Below are 24,508 nucleotides of genomic sequence, written 5' to 3'. Positions count from 1 at the left end.
CCGGTAATCACCGTGAATTATTTATTGATTACATGTGAATAGAATCGGTCACTGAGATTATACTACTGAGAACTACGTAAAGTAGGGGCAGTGACACTTATAAGCAGGGTTATCTAATTTATTTTTTTAATAAAATACTACTGACTCTGCTTGCATAAGTGAGCTTCTGCTATACTTTAACCCCTTAGTGACCGCCAATACGCCTTTTAACTGACCTGAGATATAAGAGACTTCTATCCCCATACAGGTGACAATCCAGTAGCTGTCAGCTGTCCACTATAGCTGACAACTTGCTGCATCAGCCATGATCAGTGTTTGCACCATCCAAATCTATTTAACCCCTTTGATGCTGCTGTCAATAGTGACTACATCATTATAAACGGTTAACAGACTGTGGGGCTTCCTCTTTATCCCAATTGGTGGTCTCAGATCATGATTGCATGGTCCTGATGTTTGTCATGGAAATTCATGACCAAATAGTGGCCTTAGAGTCTGTCAGCTCTAGTAACCTGTTCAGAAGTTAGTGACATTTAGGTGATAAAAATACACATTTTCATTTTTCTCATGCCACTTTGCATTAATTCCTGAAAATCACCTGAAGGGTTAACAAACGACCTGACTGGAGTTTTCAATATGTCAGGGGGTGCTGTTTTTAAAATGGTATCACTTGTGGGGATTTCCCTATATATAGGACCCCCAAATTCACTTCAAACATGGATAGGTCCCTAAAAAAATACATTTTGTAAATTTCCTTGAAAAAAATTTAAATTGTTGCTACATTTTTAATCCTCCTAAAATGCTAACAAAATAAAATAACATTTTGCAAATGGTGCTGTTGTAAAGCAGACATGTGGGAAATGTTATGTATTAATGTTTTGCTGTGGTATGACTATCGGGATTAAAGGGATAATCATTTAAAGTTTGAAAATTGCTAATTTTTTAACATTTTTTTTCAAATTTCTGATATTTTTTATAAATAAACATAAAGCATATCAACTTAAATTTACCATTATTATAAAGTATAATGTGTCACGAAAAAACAATCTCAAAATCACTGGGCTTTGTTGAAGCGTTGCAGAGTTATTACCACATAAAGTGACACTGGTCAGATTTCAAAAATTTGGCTCCGTCACTAAGGGGTTAACATTGATGACCTAGAATAAGTCATGAATGTCTGATCAGTGGGTGTGAGGCACCCACACTAATCAGCTGTTCTCTGTTTTTGCCAGAACTGCTCACTTATAGAGATGCACAGCTGTGTCTACTGTATAGTGGGCGTGGCCAGGTGTTATACATCCGCCCCCTATGGGAGGCTGGTGTGCAGTATCTGGCTACTATACTGTTGATGGCTGCTCTCTGTAGCTGGGCAATCTCGACCAACACCGAAAACAAGCTGACAGTAGAGCCGCACCCCACTAATTAGATATTGACCTATCCGAAGGGGTATTCCCATCTCCAAGATTGTATCTCAATATGTAGTAAGTATAGTAATAATAGCAAATACCTCTAATTAGAAATATAGTTTTTTCCCTTCCCCATGACGGCACCTAATGTGAGAGATGGTCCCAGCCCCCCAGGAACAGGAAACCTGCATAGGAGATAAAAGATGGGGGTGGCACCTCTCTCCTCAGTTTGGTTTCCTGTTCCTGTGGGGAACCTGCGGCGTCGACTCAGATGGATCTCTCTCTGGAGGGGCCGGTCCGGAGACTGAAGCCCGCGGCAGGAGCAGATGGCGGCATGTGCGGCCGCATTACTAGCGCTGCATTGGTGGCGTCCTTCCCGCTGAGGGCTCCCCGGCGTCCGCTCCTGCCGGAGGCTGGACCGGGGTAGAGGTGTGCCCCATCACTAGGCTGGCGCCGAGGTGAATGGGAGTACTTCCGGGTTCAACCGGAAGTAGCGTCACACGCCGAGGAGAGCGCTGTGCTGACACTCCCGGGAGGGAGAAAGTTCAGAGGTGCTCACACCGCTCTCCTCTAAAGGTACCTTCACACTAAACGACGCTGCAGCGATCCAGACAACGATCCGGATCGCTGCAGCGTCGCTGTTTGGTCGCTGGAGAGCTGTCACACAGACCGCTCTCCAGCGACCAACGATGCCGGTAACCAGGGTAAACATCGGGTTACTAAGCGCAGGGCCGCGCTTAGTAACCTGATGTTTACCCTGGTTACCAGCGTAAAAGTTAAAAAAAACAAACACTACATACTTACCTTCCGCTGTCTGTCCCCGGCGCTGTGCTTCTTTGCACTGGCTGTGAGCGCCGGCCAGCCGGAAAGCAGAGCAGTGACGTCACCGCTCTGCTTTCCGGCCGCTGTGCTCACAGTGAGTGCAGGAAAGCACAGCGCCGGAGGACAGACAGCGGAAGGTAAGTATGAAGCGTTTGTTTTTTTTACTTTTTGGATGGTAAACATCGGGTTACTAAGCGCGGCCCTGCGCTTAGTAACCCGATGATTACCCTGGTTACCAGCGAAGACATCGCTGAATCGGCGTCACACACGCCGATTCAGCGATGTCAGCGGGAGAGCAAGCGACCAAATAAAGTTCTGGCCTTCTAGCCCCGACCAACGACATCACAGCAGGATTCTGATCGCTGCTGCGTGTCAAACTGAACGATATCGCTAGCCAGCACGCTGCAACGTCATGGAATCGCTAGCGATATCGTTTAGTGTGAAGGTACCTTAAGCTATATTAAGAGACAAGGCATAAGCAGCAGCGCCAATAGCCTCTTCAACATTGCAGACCCGACTGCGGTATCGCCAGTGCCAGTGGACGTTTCACAGACCCCCGTGGTACTAAAGGTTTCGGTGGGTGAGTGCCTTTGTAAGGCAAATAACATGCGGTAACTCAGTATCTCTGTGTTATATTGTGCAGGGGAGGAAGGTTACAGCCAAACAGAAAAAGTCTGTGCACTCTGATAAAGCTCTCCCTAAAACTTATGACAAAAGGATCTGTCGCTTGTGTATAGAAAAGACTGTGTCCGAGGAGTCCTCGTCATTTCTCCAAAATATAAAGGCTATCGTTAGGGATGAAGTAAAAATCACAGTAAAGGAGCAAATGAAACAGAATGGGTTGCATAGCTCTGAAAATCCATCTCCTAGACCTGCCCAAACCTCTGACATGGAATCAGAAGGTGAACCAGGGGAATTGCCACCTGATGATGATTCAGACTTAAGGTACCTTCACACTGAGCAACTTTAGAACGAGAACGATCCGTGACGTTGTAGCGTCCTGGATAGCGATCTCGTTGTGTTTGACACGCAGCAGCGATCAGGATCCCGCTGTGACATCACTGGTCGTAGCTAGAAGTCCAGAACTTTATTTGGTCAGGTCGGCGTGATTCGTCATGTTTTACAGCAAAAGCAACGATGCCAGCAATGTTTTTACATGGAGCTAACAACCAGCGAGAACGATAAGTACGTCACTGGATCTCTCCTGCATCGTTCTGTGTTGCCGTGTTTGACGTCTCTATAGCGACCTAAACAGCGACGCTGCAGCGATCAGCTCGTTGTCTATATCGCTGAAGCGTCGCTTAATCTGATGGTACCTTTAGACTCTTCAGATGAAGAGTGTGGTCGGCCGTATGTACTAGCTGAGGATGTGGGAAAATTACTTAAACTAGTTAGATCAACATTGTGGGTTGAGACACCAAAAGAACAAAAAACAACCCAAGATTCTATGTTTAGCAACCTAGAGGTGAGAAAACGCAGTTTTTCCCTTTCACGAAAATGTGTTAAATTTAATTAAAAAAGAATGGAAAAAAACAAATAAAAAAATGTCAGTTCCTCAGGCCCTTAAGCGGAAATATCCATTTGAGGAAGAGGTCTGCGATAAATGGGAAAAAGCACCCAAATTGGACTCTGCAATCGCGAGCACTTCCAAGGGCATAGCGCTTCACTTTGAAGACATGGGGCCTTTAAAAGATCCCCTCGATAAAAAGGCGAACGCCTTCTTAAAATCAGCTTGGGAAGCATCGACGTGGGCATTTAAGCCAGGAGTGGCCGCCACTTGTACAGCTCGGGCCATGATAAAGTGGTTAGAGGAAATGAGTGAGCAAATAAGGGACAAATGTCCAAGGGAAAGACTCTTAGAGGTAATATCCTCACTTCAAAATGCGGCAGGCTTTTTGGCAGATGCCGCCATTGACTCAGTGCGATTTTCTGCCCGTGCATGTGCCCTCTCCAACTCTGGTAGGAGAGCATTATGGCTTAAAAATTGGTCGGCTGACTTTCAGTCTAAAGTCAAATTGTGTGCAGTCCCTTGTGAAGGCCAATATCCCTGGGGTGAGAGAAGAGAGAGAGGATATCTCTTTAATAAGCCTCCCCAGAAGTCAGACCCCAAACAGCAATGACGCCAATATCCGGGTGGGAGGGAGGCTTCGTTTTCTTTGTCCACCAATGGAAATATAAAACTTAACTTTTACTAATAAGTACAGATAAAAGTAAACAATGTCACCCAAAGTGTAATTAAAAAATAGGGGTACAGTCTCTTCAATAAGACCTTAGAGACTCAGTGACCTCTAATAGGATACCAAACTCCGCGTATAGCAACACCTACGGAGTGAAAATGGCCCAAGGTATAATATACAAATCTGCTGCAGGAAAAGATATATAATAATAATCAGCAGCACGAATGCACATACACTTGGTTACATAAAAAATAATTAGTCATTTTGCACAATGGCGGCACATGATACAAACCGTGCCAGTTTCAATTACAACATAATGGAAAAGGAACAGTCTCACCAATTCCACGATGGAGGCACAGGAGCGCTGGATAGTCTCCGGTCAGGAGTAAATCCAGGAATTGATAGATGACAATACCCTGTCGATCCCTATGGAGCTACCATTAAGCTATCCCCAAAGCTCCTGCCCTTACAAGGGCAGTCCACAACTACCCCTGCACTCACAAGCCCTGCACTCTCCCTGTGTCATAGTCCCAACGCGTTTCTTCCAAGCTAAATCATCAGGGGACTTGCTTGTTTGAGGAGACAGAGTGCCCATGTGCTATGCTAGTGGACAAAAAAGTCCTGCCACCCTCTGTGCTATCTTGCAGAGAATGAAGGGGCGTAGGGCCGGTCTTTAAATAACAAGCGGTCTGGTAAAAAAACCAGAGCACTGGTTATGGGGTAATCAATAAAGATGTGTGGCAACTGTGGGTACGAGACAATGAGCCAATGAATTGTGGGCCTGCAGAAATGGAACACCCACTGATGGTTATCAGAAACCTGTATAGACCATAATACCAGACGCACACCATTTTATAAACACGTTGTGATACTGAAAACAGATAAGCACTCACAGTTATATTGACGTCACACGCCAGGGAACCACGCTCGTGTATGAATAGCAAAAACAAGCCCTTCCATCATGCGCACAATGAACCGGAAGTTGCCGCTGCTAGGTTACAGAGAACGCTGTTACAGAGACCATCCGCCGGCTTAATATGTAAAAAGCCCGAGAGTCAGCGTTCATTAATACGAGACAGCCGACGATGCAAATACTGTCTGTATATATGCCGCGCACTGACAACTGCACAAGAGAAAGAGTTACATCTCCTGTGCGTTGGCCAGAAGTAGCTGTCACTAAGCAACACAATGCCGAGCAAAGCAAGCGGCAAAGTAAAGACTGCGCGCATGCGCAGGACTAAACAACAAATGAACACTTGAAAGCTACGTAGTGTATATCAGAAGTTACCGTTGCTAAGTTACAAAAGACGCCATTTTAGACGTTAATTCCATTTTATAATGCCAAGGCTTCAGTTATATCAAATAGCGAATAGTGTAGGTACTGCCTATGCATAAAAATCATACAGCTACGTCGATACAAATGAAGAGCATTAGGCATACCAAACCCCGGCAGGGGGTGACTATAAGTAAGCAGTAATATACAAAAAACGAGCGGCCAAATACGGAAAGGGCGTAATCATAAATACCACATATATCTATAGAAAAGAAGAATATATAATCAAACACTTAGCTATTATAGCCACAATAGGATTAGCAGCGGCATATAGCAATATATGATATAAGAACTCTTTCTATAGAGGATTGCCACAACACGGATAAACCCCATGCCACATGAACTGTGAAAAATATGGAATGAAAATTATTAGTCATGCATATCCAATAAAGAATATGGGTGACAATAATAAGGATTTAGGCATAACAAGATGAATAGATAACTGTGTAATAACAAAAAGGAAGACAAAAAAGAGGAGAAACGAAGAGGACAACTCAAATAAAGCAACCTGAGGATTCGGAGGAAATGCTCAGATGATGCCACTTTTGAGTCTCAGGCCCAAGAACTAAGGAGAAATTTTTGAGACGGGTTATCCATCTAAGATCCTCCAAAGGGCCTATCATGATGCTAAGAGTAAGGACAGACCCTCTTTGTTGAACCCCACTACAAGGACATCGAACAATGAGGTGGTGCGGTTTATCACTACTTTTGATAATGGTGCTAACCATGTGAGAGACATCATTGCGAAACATTGGTCCATATTAAAGATGGATTCGGATATTTCTGACTACCTCGATGACACCCCAGCGATTACTTATAAGAAATCGCGGTCACTTAATGATAGACTGGTTCATAGCCATTTTACAAGCCCTGTAAATGAAACATGGTTAAGGAGTGACATAAAGGGTTGTTTCAAATGTGGACATTGTACGGTCTGCCAGTACATTGACACAGGTACTAACTTTGTGAGCAACGCGACAGGTAGAAGTTATAATATCAAGCAATTTATTAATTGCAGTACCAGAGGAGTTGTGTATAAGGTTTCTTGTTCTTGTGGAATTGAATATGTTGGGAAAACCATCAGAGAATTCAAAAGAAGAATCGGTGAGCATGTCGGAGATGTATTGCATGGTAGAGATACCTCTATTTCCCGACATGTTCATCAATTACATAATGGCTCTCCTAATCATCTTAAATTTATGGCAATTGAAAAAGTGACAAAACCTATACAAGGGGGTGATTGGGACCAATTGTTATTGCAGCGAGAGGCCAAGTGGACTTTCTACTTGAACACCGTTAGTCCACATGGTCTGAATGACCAAATTAACTATAGTTGCTTTATTTGAGTTGTCCTCTTCTTTTCTCCTCTTTTTTGTATTCCTTTTTGTTATGACACAGTTATCTATTCATCTTGTTATGCCTAAATCCTTATTATTGTCACCCATATTCTTTATTGGATATGCATGACTAATAATTTTCATTCCATATTTTCCACAGTTCATGTGGCATGGGGTTTATCCGTGTTGTGGCAATCCGCTATAGAAAGAGTTCTTATATCATATATTGCTATATGCCGCTGCTAATCCTATTGTGGCTATAATAGCTAAGTGTTTGATTATATATTCTTCTTTTCTATAGATATATGTGGTATTTATGATTACGCCCTTTCCGTATTTGGCCGCTCGTTTTTTGTATCTTACTGCTTAATTATAGTCACCCCCTGCCGGGGTTTGGTATGCCTAATGCTCTTCATTTGTATCGACATAGTTGTATGATTTTTATGCATAGGCAGTACCTACACTATTCGCTATTTCATATAACTGAAGCCTTGGCATTATAAAATGGAATTAACGTCTAAAATGGCGTCTTTTGTAACTTAGCAACGGTAACTTCTGATGTACACTACGTAGCTTTCAAGTGTTCATTTGTTGTTTAGTCCTGCGCATGCGCGCAGTCTTTACTTTGTCGCTTGCTTTGCTCGGCATTGTGTTGCTTAGTGACAGCTACTGCCGGCCAACGCACAGGAGATGTAACTCTTTCTCTTGTGCAGTTGTCAGTGCGCGGCATATATACAGACAGTATTTGCATCGTCGGCTGTCTCGTATTAATGAACGCTGACTCTCGGGCTTTTTACATCTTATGCCGGCGGATGGTCTCTGTAACAGCGTTCTCTGTAACCTAGCAGCGGCAACTTCCGGTTCATTGTGCGCATGACGGAAAAGCTTGTTTTTGCTATTCATATACGAGCATGGTTCCCTGGCGTGTGACGTCAATATAACTGTGAGTGCTTATCTGTTTTCAGTATCACAACGTGTTTATAAAATGGTGTGCGTCTGGTATTATGGTCTATACAGGTTTCTAATAACCATCAGTGGGTGTTCCATTTCTGCCGGCCCACAATTCATTGGTTCATTGTCTCGTACCCACAGTTGCCACACATCTTTATTGATTACCCCATAACCAGTGCTCTGGTTTTTTTACCAGACCGCTTGTTATTTAAAGACCGGCCCTACGCCCCTTCATTCTCTGCAAGATAGCACAGAGGGTGGCAGGACTTTTTTGTCCACTAGCATAGCACATAGGCACTCTGTCTCCTCAAACAAGCAAGTCCCCTGATGATTTAGCTTGGAAGAAACGCGTTGGGACTATGACACAGGGAGAGTGCAGGGCTTGTGAGTGCAGGGGTAGTTGTGGACTGCCCTTGTAAGGGCAGGAGCTTTGGGGATAGCTTAATGGTAGCTCCATAGGGATCGACAGGGTATTGTCATCTCCTATCAATTCCTGGATTTACTCCTGACCGGAGACTATCCAGCGCTCCTGTGCCTCCATCGTGGAATTGGTGAGACTGTTCCTTTTCCATTATATTGTAATTGAAACTGGCACGGTTTGTATCATGTGCCGCCATTGTGCAAAATGACTAATTATTTTTTATGTAACCAAGTGTATGTGCATTCGTGCTGCTGATTATTATTATATATCTTTTCCTGCAGCAGATTTGTATATTATACCTTGGGCCATTTTCACTCCGTAGGTGTTGCTATACGAGGAGTTTGGTATCCTATTAGAGGTCACTGAGTCTCTAAGGTCTTATTGAAGAGACTGTACCCCTATTTTTTAATTACACTTTGGGTGACATTGTTTACTTTTATCTGTACTTATTAGTAAAAGTTAAGTTTTATATTTCCACTTGCGCTGTACTTATAGACATTTTCAGTGGTACTATCTGTTTGATTGTTCCCACAATCACAGACTTTGCTATTTTTTGTCCACCAATGGGAAAAATTACAAACATCACAATGGGTAATCTCCCTTTTAACCGAAGGCCTACGTTTAAACTTCACCTCCCTCCCTCCTCATCGAGTAAAGGTCACCCATGTCGCAAAAAGAAATCAGGCAACATTGGAAAGGGAAGTTCATCTCAGGGAAAAACAAGTTCTTGTCAAAGTACCAGCACAAGAAGTTGGAAAAGGGTTTTTCAGTACCCTATTCCTCACGCCAAAGCCGGATGGTTTACTAAGAACAATTTTCAATTTAAAATCCCTAAATCAGTACATCAAAGTAGAAAAATTCAAAATGGAGACATTAAGAACTACAACAAAACTGCTATATCCAGGCTGTTACATGGCTGTAATAGACCTCACAGATGCCTATTATCATGTTCCCATTTGTGTAGAACATCAACAATTCCTAAGACTGGTAGTAGAAATAAATCGAATCCCTACTCATCTACAGTACCAATGTCTCCCTTTTGGGGTGTCAGTGGCTCCCAGAATCTTTACGAAGATAATTTCAGAGATAGTGTCGTTGGTAAGAAAGGAAAATATCTTGCTAATACCCTATCCAGACGACTTTCTTCTTGTAGCAGACAGCCAGGAAGAATGCGTAATGGCAGTCTCAAAAGTACGGGATCTATTGTCCAAATTGGGGTGGTTGATCAATTTAAAAAAATCAAAGATGCTTCCAGTCCAGATACAGGAATTCCTGGGAATTCAACTGGACTCAATCAGGCAAATTTGTATCCTTCCGGACAGGAAAATCAACGCCATAAAACAAAAAATAAATCAAACACAATCAGGCCGGCCCATCTCATTAAGAGAAGCCATGTCCCTTCTGGGGATGTTGACAGCCACAATTCCAGCGGTTCAGTGGGCACAAATGCATTCAAGGGAGTTACAATGGCAAATACTGACCGAACAAACAAAAAATCCCCACAATCTAAACCGGAAAATCGTTCTATGGCCACAAGTGCAGGACTCTTTAGATTAGTGTCTAAAAATAGAAAATTTAAAAAACAGGGTGCCATGGTCAGTCCAAAATCCGGAGGTGCTAACCACGGATGCGAGCCCTCTCGGCTGGGGGGCACATTTAGAAGATCAGATTCTGCAAGGCAGATGGGATCCTCAGATGGAGTCAGCATCCTCCAACCTAAAGGAGCTAACAGCAATAAGGCTAGCAATTCTGCAAACAGAAGATATTGTCAAAGGGAAACACCTAGTGGTCTTGTCCGACAACAGCACGGCAGTCTCCTACATAAATCGTCAAGGGGGAACAAGGTCAAGATCTCTGTTAGAAGAAACCAAAAGACTGTTTTCTTGGGCAGAAAATCACCTCCTTTCATTGACAAGCACTCTTCTGAAAGGAACAAACAATCTTGTCGCGGACTTCTTAAGCAGGCATATACTACATCAGAATGAATGGTCTCTAAATCAGGAAATTTTTGGGGAAATCTGTGCCCTTTGTGGAATCCCACAGATAGACCTCTTTGCCACAAAACAAAACCGGAAGGTAGAAAGGTTCTATTCCCTGAACCCATGAGAGAACCCAGAAGGAGTAGATGCGCTGTTACACAAATGGAACTTCCATCTGGCCTACGCATTTCCCCCGTTTCCGCTTAGGCTAGGTTCACATTGCGTTCAGTGTCTCCGTTTAACGGACTACGTTACACCGCGGCATAACGCGGTGTAACGTAGTCCATTAACGGCGCCATTGAATGCAATGTGAACCATAGCGATGCGTCCGACATTGAGTGACGGACCCGAGACGCGGGCTGCAGCGTTTCCGGGTCCGTCACCGCTAGCGCAGATGGAGCTAGCAGATGCTCCATCTGCGCTAGCGCTGTGCAAAGTCGGCACTTGCGTCAGCGCAGTCCGTTTAACGTATGCGTGAACCTAGCCTAATACCAACAGTGTTGAAGAAAATCCGGGAGGATGGGACACGAATAATACTGATCGCACCCTTCTGGCCGAAGAGGGCCTGGTTCACCTGGATCAAGCGTATGTCCATATTGGACCCATGGATCCTTCCAGAGGTGCCGAATCTACTACATCAGGGTCCAGTGTTCCATCCTCAAGTACACAGTCTACATCTCACTGCCTGGAACTTGAGAAGGGGCTTCTACTAGGGAAGGGTTTCTCAGCTCCATTAGTTTCTAATCTGCTATCCAGCAGGAAAAAAACTACATCCAATAAATACCAAAAAATCTGGGAAAAATTTCTAAGTTCTCAGGGCGACGCCTATCAACCACCACTCAGAAAGTCCCAATAAGGGAAGTCTTAGAGTTCCTCCAAAAAGGTCTGGAACAGGGGTTATCTACCAGCACCCTAAAGGTGCAAGTTTCAGCGCTCGGCGCGTTATTTGATAAAAAATTGGCGGATCACCCCTGGGTGTACAGGTTCATCCGAGCCTCCTTCACGGCCAGACCATTTAAACCTCGGCCAAAAGTTGCTCCCTGGGATCTAAATTTAGTGCTTCAGGCCTTAACTTGTCCTCCTTTTGAGCCTCTTTGCTCTATATCGGAAAAAATCCTAACCCTAAAAACGGTTCTCCTGGTTGCCCTGACGTCGGCTTGACGCATTAGTGAGACCCAGGCTATCTCTACTGATCCTCCATACACTACAATTCTGGAGGACAGAGTAATAATCAAAACTGACCCGGCCTTATTACCGAAGGTCAATTCAAAATTCCATAGCGACCAGGAGATAGTTTTACCCTCATTTTGTTCCAATCCAAAATCCCAGGGAGAACAAACCTTTCATTGCCTTGATGTCAGACATTGCCTAATCCAATACCTGGAAGTGACAAAATCATGGCGACAGTCTTCAGCCCTTTTTGTTTCCTTTCAGGGAGCAAACAGGGGTAAGAAAGCCACGAAATCTACTATTGCACTCTGGCACCACATGGCTATTGCACTCTCTTACTCATCTGCAGGGCAGTGCCCTCCACTAGGGGTGACAGCACACTCCACAAGAGCTATCGCCAAATCCTGGGCGGAGAGGGCAAATGCGTCGATAGAGCAAATTTGTATTGCGGCAGTATGGTCTTCACCCGCTACCTTCTTTCGCCACTATAGATTAAACTTGGGGCTTTCAAGTTTTGCCTTTGGGAGGAAAGTCTTATCGGCTGTTGTCCCACCCTAGGAGTCTTCTTCTATTTTCTCCTCTCACATTAGGTGCCATCATGGGGAATTACTTACCGGTAATTTGATTTTCCAGATCCATGACGGCACCGTATTAATTCCCGCCCTATCTTGGTGATGGTTGTGTGTTGCACAAAAAAAAAGCATACATGTATATAGAACGTATATATAGTACAAGATAAGGATATATATACAGATGATAAAGAGCTGATGGGGAAATATAACTATGCCTAGTGACGGCTATCGATATAAATGTAATTTTCATTAAACCTGAACTAATAAAGCGGTTACCTTACATACCCTGCCAAAAAACTGAGGAGAGAGGTGCTGCCCCCATCTTTTATCTCCTATGCAGGTTTCCTGTTCCTGGGGGGCTGTGTTATGATGCGGTGGTCTAGGAGCAACATGGAACGAGCTCTGAAGGAAGTGGTAACTGTACTGACCGCAGTCCCTAAGCTCAACACAACACTAGAAGTAGCCGTGGAATGCTCCTAACTCTCCCTAGGCATCTCGTCACAGCCTAAGAGCTAACTACCCCTGAAGACAGAAGCAGGAAAACTATCTTGCCTCAGAGAAAATCCCTAAAGGATAGATTAGCCCCCCACAAATAATGACTGTGAGTGGAGAGGAAAAAGACATACACAGAATGAAACCAGGATGAGCACAGGAGGCCAGTCTAGCTTGATAGATAGGACAGGATGGAATACTGTGCGGTCAGTATAAAACACTACAAAAATCCACGCAGAGTTTACAAAAAAATCTCCACACCTGACTAAAGGTGTGGAGGGTAAATCTGCTTCCCAGAGCTTCCAGCAAGACAGAATAATTCATACTGATAACGCTGGACAAACATAGAACGCACGGAACGGATAAGTCCACAATCTGTGAACAGAAAAGCGCAAGCAAAAACTTAGCTTTGCTGAACTGGTCAGGATAACAGGGAAATCCAAAGAGATGTGAATCCAACCAGGAACCATTTACAAGTGGCACTGGCTGAAGGAACAGCCAGGCCTAAATAGCCGAGCAGAAGAGACGATAAGTGAAGGCAGCTGATGACAGCTAACTCCAAGGAGCAGCCATACCACTTGAAACCACAAGAGGGAGCCCAAGAGCAGAACTCACAAAAGTGCCACTTACAACCACCGGAGAGAGCCCAAGAGCGGAATTCACAACAGTATCCCCCCCCCCCTTGAGGAGGGGTCACCGAACCCTCACTAGAGCCCCCAGGCCGATCAGGACGAGCCAAATGAAAAGCACGAACCAAATCGGTGGCATGGACATCGGAGGCAACAACCCAAGAATTATCCTCCTGGCCATAACCCTTCCACTTGACAAGATACTGAAACCTCCGCCTCGAAAAACGAGAATCCAAAATCTTCTCAACCTCATATTCCAACTCTCCCTCAACCAACACCGGGGCAGGAGGATCAACTGAGGGAACAACGGGCACCACATATCTCCGCAACAAAGATCTATGGAAAACATTATGAATGGCAAAAGAGGCTGGAAGAGCCAAACGAAAAGACACCGGATTAATAATTTCAGAAATTTTATAAGGACCAATTAACCGAGGCTTAAACTTAGGGGAAGAAACCTTCATAGGAATATGACGAGAAGACAACCAAACCAAATCCCCCACATGAAGCCGGGGACCAACACACCGACGGCGGTTAGCAAAACGTTGAGCCCTTTCCTGAGACAACGTCAAATTGTCCACCACATGAGTCCAAATCTGCTGCAGCCTGTCCACCACAGAATCAACACCAGGACAATCAGAAGGCTCAACCTGCCCAGAAGAAAAACGAGGATGAAAACCAAAATTACAAAAGAAAGGTGAAACCAAAGTAGCCGAACTAGCCCGATTATTAAGGGCAAACTCGGCCAACGGCAAGAAAGACACCCAATCATCCTGATCAGCAGACACAAAGCATCTCAAATAGATCTCCAAGGTCTGATTAGTTCGCTCAGTTTGGCCATTAGTCTGAGGATGAAACGCCGAAGAAAAAGACAAATCAATGCCCATCCTAGCACAAAAGGCCCGCCAAAATCTAGAGACAAACTGAGAACCTCTGTCAGAGACAATATTCTCCGGAATGCCATGCAAACGAACCACATGCTGAAAAAATAAAGGAACCAGATCTGAGGAGGAAGGCAACTTAGGCAAAGGTACCAGATGGACCATTTTAGAGAACCGGTCACAAACAACCCAGATAACAGACATCTTCTGGGAAACAGGAAGATCCGAAATAAAATCCATGGAAATATGCGTCCAGGGCCTCTCCGGGACCGGCAAAGGCAAAAGCAACCCACAAGCGCGGGAACAGCAAGGCTTGGCCCGGGCGCAAGTCCCACAGGACTGCACAAAAGCACGCACATCGCGCGACAAGGAAGGCCACCAAAAGGACCTAGCAACCAAATCTCTGGTACCAAAAATCCCAGGATGACCAGCAAACACTGAACAATGAACCTCAGAAATAACCTTACTTGTCCATCTATCAGGAACAAACAGCTTCCCCACTGGACAGCGGTCAGGCCTATCAGCCTGAAATTCCTGAAGCACCCGCCGCAAATCAGGGGAGATAGCAGAAAGAATCACCCCCTCGTTAAGAATGCCAACCGGCTCAAGGACTCTAGGAGAATCAGGCGAAAAACTCCTAGAGATGGCATCAGCCTTAACATTCTTAGATCCCGGAAGATACGAGACCACAAAATCAAAACGGGAGAAAAACAGGGACCATCGAGCCTGTCTAGGATTCAGCCGCTTGGCCGACTCGAGGTAAATCAGATTCTTATGATCGGTCAGGACCACAACGCGGTGTTTAGCTCCTTCAAGCCAATGTCGCCACTCCTCAAACGCCCACTTCATAGCCAACAACTCCCGATTGCCGACATCATTATTGCGTTCCGCAGGCGAAAACTTTCCGGAAAAAAAAGCACACGGTTTCATCAAAGAACCATCAGTCTCCCTCTGAGACAAAACGGCCCCTGCCCCAATCTCAGAAGCGTCAACCTCAACCTGAAAAGGAAGAGAAACATCCGGCTGACGCAACACAGGGGCAGAAGTAAATCGGCGTTTAAGCTCCTGAAAGGCCTCAACAGCCTCAGAGGACCAATTCGTCACATCAGCGCCTTTCTTCGTCAAATCAGTAAGGGGCTTAACCACACTGGAAAAGTTGGCAATGAAACGGCGATAGAAATTAGCAAAGCCCAAAAATTTTTGAAGGCCCTTCACAGATGTGGGTTGGATCCAGTCATGAATAGCTTGGACCTTAACAGGATCCATTTCTATAGATGAGGGAGAAAAAATAAAACCCAAAAAAGAGACCTTCTGAACTCCGAATAGGCACTTAGACCCCTTAACAAACAAAGAATTATCACGAAGGATCTGGAACACCATCCTGACCTGCTTCACATGAGACTCCCAATCATCGGAAAAAATCAAAATATCATCCAAATATACGACCATGAATTTATCAAGATAATTACGGAAAATATCATGCATGAAAGACTGGAACACAGATGGAGCATTAGAGAGCCCAAATGGCATCACAAGATATTCAAAATGGCCTTCGGGCGTATTAAATGCAGTTTTCCATTCGTCACCCTGTTTAATACGAACAAGATTATATGCCCCTCGGAGGTCAATCTTAGTAAACCAACTAGCCCCCTTAATCTGAGCAAACAAATCAGTAAGCAAAGGCAAGGGGTATTGGAATTTGACCGTGATCTTATTAAGAAGACGATAATCAATACAGGGTCTCAAGGAGCCATCCTTCTTAGCAACAAAAAAGAAACCCGCTCCCAATGGTGACGAAGAGGGCCGAATATGCCCCTTCTCCAAAGACTCCTTAACATAACTCCGCATGGCGGCATGCTCTGGCACAGACAGATTGAAAAGTCGGCCCTTAGGGAACTTGCAACCAGGAATCAAGTTAATAGCACAATCACAGTCCCTGTGCGGAGGAAGGGAACTGGACTTGGGCTCATCAAATACATCCTGGAAATCCGACAAAAACTCAGGGACCTCAGAAGAAGGGGAAGAGGAAATTGACATCAAAGGAACATCACTATGTACCCCTTGACAACCCCAACTAGTCACCGACATAGTTTTCCAATCCAGCACCGGATTATGTTCCTGTAACCATGGAAAACCCAGTACAACAACATCATGCAGGTTATGCAACACCAGAAAACGGCAATCTTCCTGATGTGCTGGAGCCATGTACATAGTCATCTGTGTCCAGTACTGAGGTTTATCCTTGGCCAAGGGTGTAGCATCAATACCCCTCAAAGGAATAGGGCTCTGCAAAGGCTGCAAGGAAAAACCACAGCGCCTGGCGAATTCTAAGTCCATTAAGTTCAGGGCAGCGCCTGAATCCACAAATGCCATGACAGAAAAGGACGACAATGAGCAAATCAGGGTCACAGATAAGAGAAATTTAGGCTGTATAGTACTAATGGTAACAGACCTAGCGACTTTCTTAGTACGCTTAGGGCAATCAGAGATAACATGAGCAGAATCACCACAGTAAAAACACAGCCTATTCTGACGTCTGAATTCCTGCCGTTCTGTTCTAGTCAAAATCCTATCACATTGCATAGCTTCTGGACTCTGCTCAGAGGATACTGCCATATGGTGCACAGCTTTGCGCTCGCGCAGATGCCGATCGATCTGAATGGCTAGAGACATAGATTCGCTCAAACCGGCAGGCGTAGGAAAGCCCACCTTAACATCTTTAAGGGCTTCAGAAAGACCTTTTCTGAAAATAGCAGCCATAGCCTCTTCATTCCATTTAGTGAGCACAGACCATTTTCTAAATTTCTGGCAGTATAACTCTGCCGCTTCCTGACCTTGACACAAGGCCAACAGGGTTTGTTCTGCATGATCCACAGAATTAGGTTCGTCATACAATAATCCGAGCGCTTGAAAAAATGCATCAACATTCAATAATGCCGGATCCCCTGTTTCAAGAGAAAAGGCCCAGTCTTGAGGGTCACCACGCAGCAAGGATATGATGATTTTTACTTGCTGAATGGGATCACCCAAAGAACGGGGTTTCAAAGCAAAAAACAATCTATGGCACACAAGCTGTGTGCTTGTTTTTTTATTGTATTCCTGCTCTGTGTGTAGGATTCTCTGGAGTTGCAGATATACGTTCCACGTCTTTAGTTAGATGGAGGAATTTTTTGTATAATCTGCTGTGGATATTTTTGGAAGGGTTTTAATACTGACCGCATAGTACGCTGTCCTATCCTTTCCTATTTTAGCTAGAGTGGCCTCTTGTGCTAAATCCTGTTTTCTGCCTGTGTTTGTCTTTCCTCTCCTACACACAGCCAATATTTGTGGGGGGCTGCCTATCCTTTAGGGTTCTGCTCTGAGGCAAGGTAGTATTCCTATTTCTATCTATAGGGGTATATAGTCCTCCGGCTGTGACGAGGTGTCTAGGGTTTGTTAGGTACACCCCACGGCTACTTCTAGTTGCGGTGTTAAGATCAGGATTTGCGGTCAGTATAGTTACCACCTACTCCAGTGAAAGTTTTCATGCTGCTCCAAGGTCACCGGATCATAACAGTACAACTGGCCAATAATGAGTTAAATGCATCTCAGAAGAAGGGAAGAAAGGTGTTGAGCCATTTTTTTTCTTCAGTCTGCTTTATCTTCTCTTCCATCTTTATCTTTGGGTGGCTGAGGAGCCTAGTGCTAGCATGAATGTTCAGGAATTAGCTTCTCGTGTAGACCAGCTTGCTGCTAGGGAACAGGGTATTTCTGATTATATTGTTCAGACTCCTGTTTTAGAACTGAATATTCCTACTCCTGATTTGTTTTTTGGTGACAGGTCCAAATTTTTGAGTTTTAAAAACAACTGTAAACTGTTTTTTGCTTTGAGACCTCGATCCTCCGGTGATTCCATTCAGCAGGTTAAAATCATCATCTCCCTGCTGCGTGGCGACCCGCAGGATTGGGCGTTTTCCCTGGAATCTGGGAATCCGGCTTTGCTTAATGTAGACTCCTTTTTTCAGGCTTTAGGATTATTATATGATGAACCTAATTCTGTGGATCAAGCTGAGAAGACCTTGTTGGCCCTGTCTCAGGGTCAAGAGGCGGCAGAATTGTATTGTCAGAAATTCAGAAAATGGTCTGTGTTGACTAAATGGAATAATGATGCTTTGGCGGCAATTTTCAGAAAGGGTCTTTCTGAATCCGTTAAAGATGTTATGGTGGGGTTACCCACGCCTTCCGGTCTGAGTGATTCTATGTCTCTGGCCATTCAGATTGACCGGCGCTTGCGGGAGTGCAGAGCTGTGCGCGCTGTGGCGTTGTCCTCAGAACAGATTCCTGAGCCAATGCAGTGTGATAGGATTCTGTCTAGAACGGAACGACAAGGATTCAGACGTCAGAATAGGTTGTGTTATTATTGTGGCAACGCTTCTCATGTCATTTCAGTCTGCCCTAAGCGGACAAAGAGCATTGCTAGTTCATTTACCAACAGTACTGTACAACCTAAATTTCTGTTATCTGTGTCCTTGATCTACTCATTGTCATCATTTTCTGTCATGGCGTTTGTGGATTCAGGCGCCGCCTTGAACTTAATGAAGATTGTCGATTTCTGGTGTTGCATAATTTGCATGATGCTATCGTGCTGGGTTTTCCGTGGTTGCAGGTACATAATCCTGTGTTGGATTGGAAGTCCATGTCTGTGACTAGTTGGGGTTGTCAGGGGGTTCATAATGATGTTCCTTTTATGTCAATCTCCTCTTCTTCCTCTTCTGAAATTCCAGAGTTTTTGTCTGATTTTCAGGATGTATTCGATGAGCCCAAGTCCAGTTTCCTTCCACCGCACAGGGATTGCGATTGTGCTATTGACTTGATTCCAGGCTGTAAGTTTCCTAAGGGTTGACTTTTCAACCTGTCTGTGCCTGAACATACCGCCATGCGGAGCTATATTAAGGAGTCTTTGGAGAAAGGGCATATTCGGCCATCTTCTTCACCGTTGGGAGCGGGCTTCTTTTTTGTTGTTAAAAAAGATGGTTCCTTGAGACCCTGTATTGATTATCGCCTCTTGAATAAAATCACGGTCAAGTTTCAATACCCTTTACCTTTGCTTACCGATTTGTTTGCTAGGATTAAGGGAGCTAGTTGGTTTACGAAGATTGACCTTCGGGGGGCATATAATCTTGTTCGTATTAAGCAGGGTGATGAATGGAAAACTGCATTACCACCTACAACCACCGGAGGGAGCCCAAGAGCAGAATTCACAACAATGCCCCATATAATCCTGCACAAAGGTTAATAATGGCCCCATAAGATGCTCCATATTAAAAATATGCCCCATATAATGCTGCATAAAAGGTTAATGATGGCCCCTGTAGATGCCCTGTATATGCCCTGTATAATGCTCCATAAAAGTTGATGGCCCCATAAGATGCTCCATAAAATAATATGCCCCATATGCTGCTCCATAAAGGTTGATGGTCCCCATAAGATGCTCCATAGAATAAAATAACCTCATATGCTGCTCCATAAAAGTTGATGGCCCCCATAAGATGCTCCATAGAATAATACAACTCCATATGCTGCTGCTGTGATTAAAAAAAAAATCACATACTCACCTCTCGTCGCTGCGAGCCAGGTGCCGGTGTCCTGAGCAGGCGGGGACACCGGCGCACTGTGGCGGCCAGGTGCCGTGTCGCCGCTGGCTCAGGCCCCCAGCACTTGAATATTCATCTGTCCCCGTTCCACCACCGCGCTCCGCTGTGTCTTCTGTCTCTCTGCAGTGACTGTTCAGGCAGAAGGAGCGCATTAAACACGTCATCGCGCCCTCTAACCTGAATGTCACAGCCAGAGGACGTGGAAGACAGAGCCCGGCGGTGGAACGGTGACAGGTGAATATCGCATGACTCACCCTCCCCCGTCATACTCATCCCCTCCTAGCACTGTCTCTACACGTCCCTGCTGCTCAGATGGTCTCAGCGCCGGCAGCTTGTTCCTGTGTTCAGCGGTCACATGGTACCGCTCATTAAAGTAATCAATATGCGCTCCACGCCTATGGGATTGGAGTCGCGTCCATATTCATTACTTTAATAAGCAGTACCACGTGACCGCTGAACACAAGAAGAGCTGCTGGCGCTGAGACCATCTGAGAAGCAGGGACGTGCAGAGACCGCGCTAGGAGGGTGAGTATGATGTGACAGCTGTACATGAGCGACATACGTTAGTTTGGGAATCTCACTGCACTGAAATGTGGCCTAGCGGGCCTCGCCAACCACTGGCCACCCCATCAATCGCATCTGCTGCTTCTTTCTCCTCCTTCCTCATGACAAGTGTTGTCACACAGGTCTCCGGCCACAGAACCTCCACTTGTTTACCCACTACATTCAGGGTGAGTGAGAGCCCATCAGCTGTTAAGGGCAGTGGACATGAATGCTGTTTTTACTGATCTCAGACACCGAACACATCACATTTTTTTCAATCCACCATAACATCCACCTGCCTCTCATTCAAAGTCCAACAGTTTGTTGTGTTCACCCTACTCCACCCTCTCTCAGCACAGCAGCCAGTCCTCGGTCCCGCAAATGTGGTCATGTAAAAGATTGTTTCCTCCTACACATGCCAAAGCTATGAGCTTGAACTTCACCATCTCCAATCTGTTGGCCATGGAAATGCTGCCTTTCTGCCTGGTGTATATAGATGTCTTTCGAAAGCTGATGGCCGTCGCAGTACCCCAGTACCAGTTGCCCAGTCGCCATTACTTCTCTAAGAAACGTGCCTGCGCTGCACCAGCATGTCGCAGAAAACATCACCCTTTCCTTGAAAAAATATGTCTGTCAGGGTGCATTTCAACACTGACACCTGGACGAGCAAGCATGGCCAGCAGCGATACATCTCACTGACTGGGCAGTGGGTGACTCTGGTTGCTGTGGAGGCAGGCATTGAAGGGTCTGCTCCACAAGTCTTGGAATCCCCAAGGCTTGCAGGGCGTTTGGGGATGGAGAACAAAACCACTACACTCCAGAGAATGGAGATCTAAACTACTAGACAACAGGGGTTGAGCAACTAAACTACTAAACACTTAGGGTTGGATAACTAAACAACTACACACCAAGTGATGATGAACTAAACCACTAGACATCAAGGGATTGAAAACTAAGGCTGGTTTCAGACTTGCGTACAGGAGTGCTACGGATGGCAGCGTACTTCCTCCCTTCTTCCTCCCTAAAACCACGCCTATGCTCTGCCAACGCTCCGCCTATGCCTCCTTGCATCCTGCGGTGCCCTGCGTACCTATCTTTAACATTGGGTACGCAGGGACGTACGTTGTATGCGGATGCCTCCGCTTGCGCTGTTTTGGCGCTGTGCTGACCACAACAAAATGCAACATGTTACGCTCAGCGCAGTGCCAAAACGGCACATGCGTAGGCATTCGCATACAGCGTACGTCCCTGCGTACCCAATGTTAAAGTTAGGTACGCAAGGTACCGCAGGACGCAAGGAGGCGTAGGCGGAGTGTAGGCATGGTTTCAGGGTGGAAGAAGGGAGGAAGTACGCTGCCATCTGCAGCACTCCCGTACGCAAGTCTGAAACCAGCCTAAACTACTACATACCAGAAGATGGAGAACTACACTATTAGACAACAGGGGTTGGAGAACTAAACACTTAGTGTGTAGTGGTTTAGTTTTCCAACTCTAGGGGATGGAGAACTAAACCACTAGACACCAAGGGATGACAAACAAAACCATTAGGCACCGAGGTGTCACTAGACATCAAGTCTTGGAATCCCCAAGGCTTGCGGGACAAACCTCTGTATCTAACACTTCCTCAACTGCTTCTGCCTCCACCTCTTCTAGGACCTCCACCTGCGCCCTCAACCTCTCCCCTAATGAGACACGCATTCTAACGGTGGAGAGCAAATCTCCCCACCTTCATGCTCTGCAGCCAGGGCTCACAACAATCAGGCAATGTTTAAATTAATATGCTTTGGAGATTGGGGTCACATAGCTCAAGAGTTGTGGACAGCTTTCCAAGCCGAGTTTGAGCAATGGCTGTCTCCACTAAACCTGGAGGCACGGAAGGCCGTGAGCGATAATGGTGCAAACCTGGTGGTGGCCCTACGCTGGGCAACCTCACACACATGCCTTGAATGACTCACGACCTCAAGGGTACAGCAATTTCTCTGCCACTATTCCGGCCTGGATGTGAGTCGCCCGCCAGGGCCGTGGGGTACTCAGTACCGGGTCTGGTACTTAAAGGGGATGTCACGATAGCTGCGATCCGTTCCGTGGCCCTGGGCGCCCAATTAAAGGGAAAGTCTTTTAGTGGTTTTATGAATAAAGTTCGTATTCATGACGCCACCTGTGGTATTCGGTCAGTTAAGGACTGACGCTGCTTAAAGGGGTCCTCTGGGGTGATGGTATGGCAGCTAGATGGTATAACTTCCCACAAGTGAAGTAGATTCCCAGGGCTCCCGGTGTGTAGGTGATGGTGGGTGGTGCGGTAAAGAACAAGGACACAGGTTTGCTGTCTCTTTACCTGGTTTATTGAAGGTCTCAGGCAACCGCAGTCCAGGGCACCAGATCACAGGAAAGACAGGGTCCAGCCAGCTTGGAGGCAACTTGGGGGTCCCCTTTACCAGGTGGAGATTAAAGGAACTAACTCACTTTCCCTCCAAACCACATTATATATACAGGGGAGTCACCCATAAACAGGACCAGAGCTCCCCCCTTGTGGCCTGAAGTGTCAACATGTTGCATGTTTGTGTTTACCTGGTGAAAGTTATCCTTCCTTGCTTCCAAGCGTGACATCACTCTCCCCGTGAGGAAAACAATGCCACTGTGACAACCAGGACCCTGGGGCATCACAGATGAGCTGCTGCAGAAAGCACAGTCACTGTGTGCTCACTTTCACTGTTCAAACCCCGCGGGTCATCGACTTGCATCACTACAGAGGTCTTTCGGACTACCGATTAACCGGTTGATATGCAATGTGCCGACACAGTGGAATTCCACTGTGCACATGTTGCAGTGACTGTGGCAGCAGAGACAAGCCCTGGTGCGGTATGTAATTTTTTTTTCATAGCCTGGACCAACGCAGTACAGACGTGATGCAGAACAGAGTACAAGTGTACATAGTGAACGACTGGAGAAGATCGTGCAAAAGTATCTTGAGCTCAATATCAATGCCTCCAGAATCTTGCTTGAAAATTGAGATTCTGATTTGACTTTTGTTCTAAGTCACATTTCAAGGCTCGTTAAAGTGTCAATAGTAACTTGTATGATTGCTGCTTCCAACAGGTGGCGCTATAGCGTTCAAGTCTTCTTCCTCTCTGAAGAGCATAGTTAGAATGCATAATTATGTGTGAAATAGAGAAGGCCAGAAAACATTTTTGTACAAAGCTTTATGTGACCACTAGATGTCACTATGAGTTTCCCAAAATGGCATATACTGTAGGCTAGATGCTTTGATGCCCTAAAGAGGGAAATCACTTTTTACATTGGACACACACTAATAATTGAAATCTGTACTCAAAGTTCAGTACATTATTATTATTATTATTATTATTATTATTATTATTATTATTATTATTATAAAAACAACAATAGCCATTTAATGGTTAGATATCAGTGGCTTACAAAATACTGAAATAATATGAGGGTGAACTGATTCTTTTTTTTTTTCTACAAGGAATTAGGTAAGCACTAGATGCCAGTAAGACCTGGGCAGCTTCTTTAATGCAAAAATAAAAAAGTTATGGGTCTCAGAAAATGGTGATACAAACAAAATATTTAACAAATTTCAGAATTTAGAAATAAACAAACTACCGTATATACTCGAGTATAAGCCGACCCGAGTATAAGCCGACCCCCCTAATTTTGCCACATAAAACTGGGAAAACTTAATGACTCGAGTATAAGCTTAGGGTGGGAAATGCAAATAAAAATAGATACCAATAAAAGTAAAATTAATTGAGACATCAGTAGGTTAAGTGTTTTTGAATATCCATATTGAATCAGGAGCCCCATATAATGCTCCATACAGTTTATGATGGGCTCCATAAAATGCTCCATATTAAAATATGCCCCATATAATGCTGCACAAATGTTGATTATGACCCCATAAGATGCTCCATACAGACATTTGCCCCGTATAATGCTCCACAAATGTGGATTATGGCCCCACAAGATGCTCCATACAGATAACTGCCCCATATAATGCTGCACATGGCCGGATAAGATGCCACATACAGATATTTGCCTCATATAATGCTGCACATGGCCGGATAAGATGCCCCATACAGATATTTGCCCCCATATAATGCTGCACATGGCCGGTTAAGATGCCCCATACAGACATTTGCCCCCA

Source organism: Ranitomeya imitator, chromosome 3 (assembly GCF_032444005.1).
Source record: "Ranitomeya imitator isolate aRanImi1 chromosome 3, aRanImi1.pri, whole genome shotgun sequence".
Taxonomy (NCBI): domain Eukaryota; kingdom Metazoa; phylum Chordata; class Amphibia; order Anura; family Dendrobatidae; genus Ranitomeya; species Ranitomeya imitator.
Note: the sequence above shows the minus strand (reverse complement) of the source record.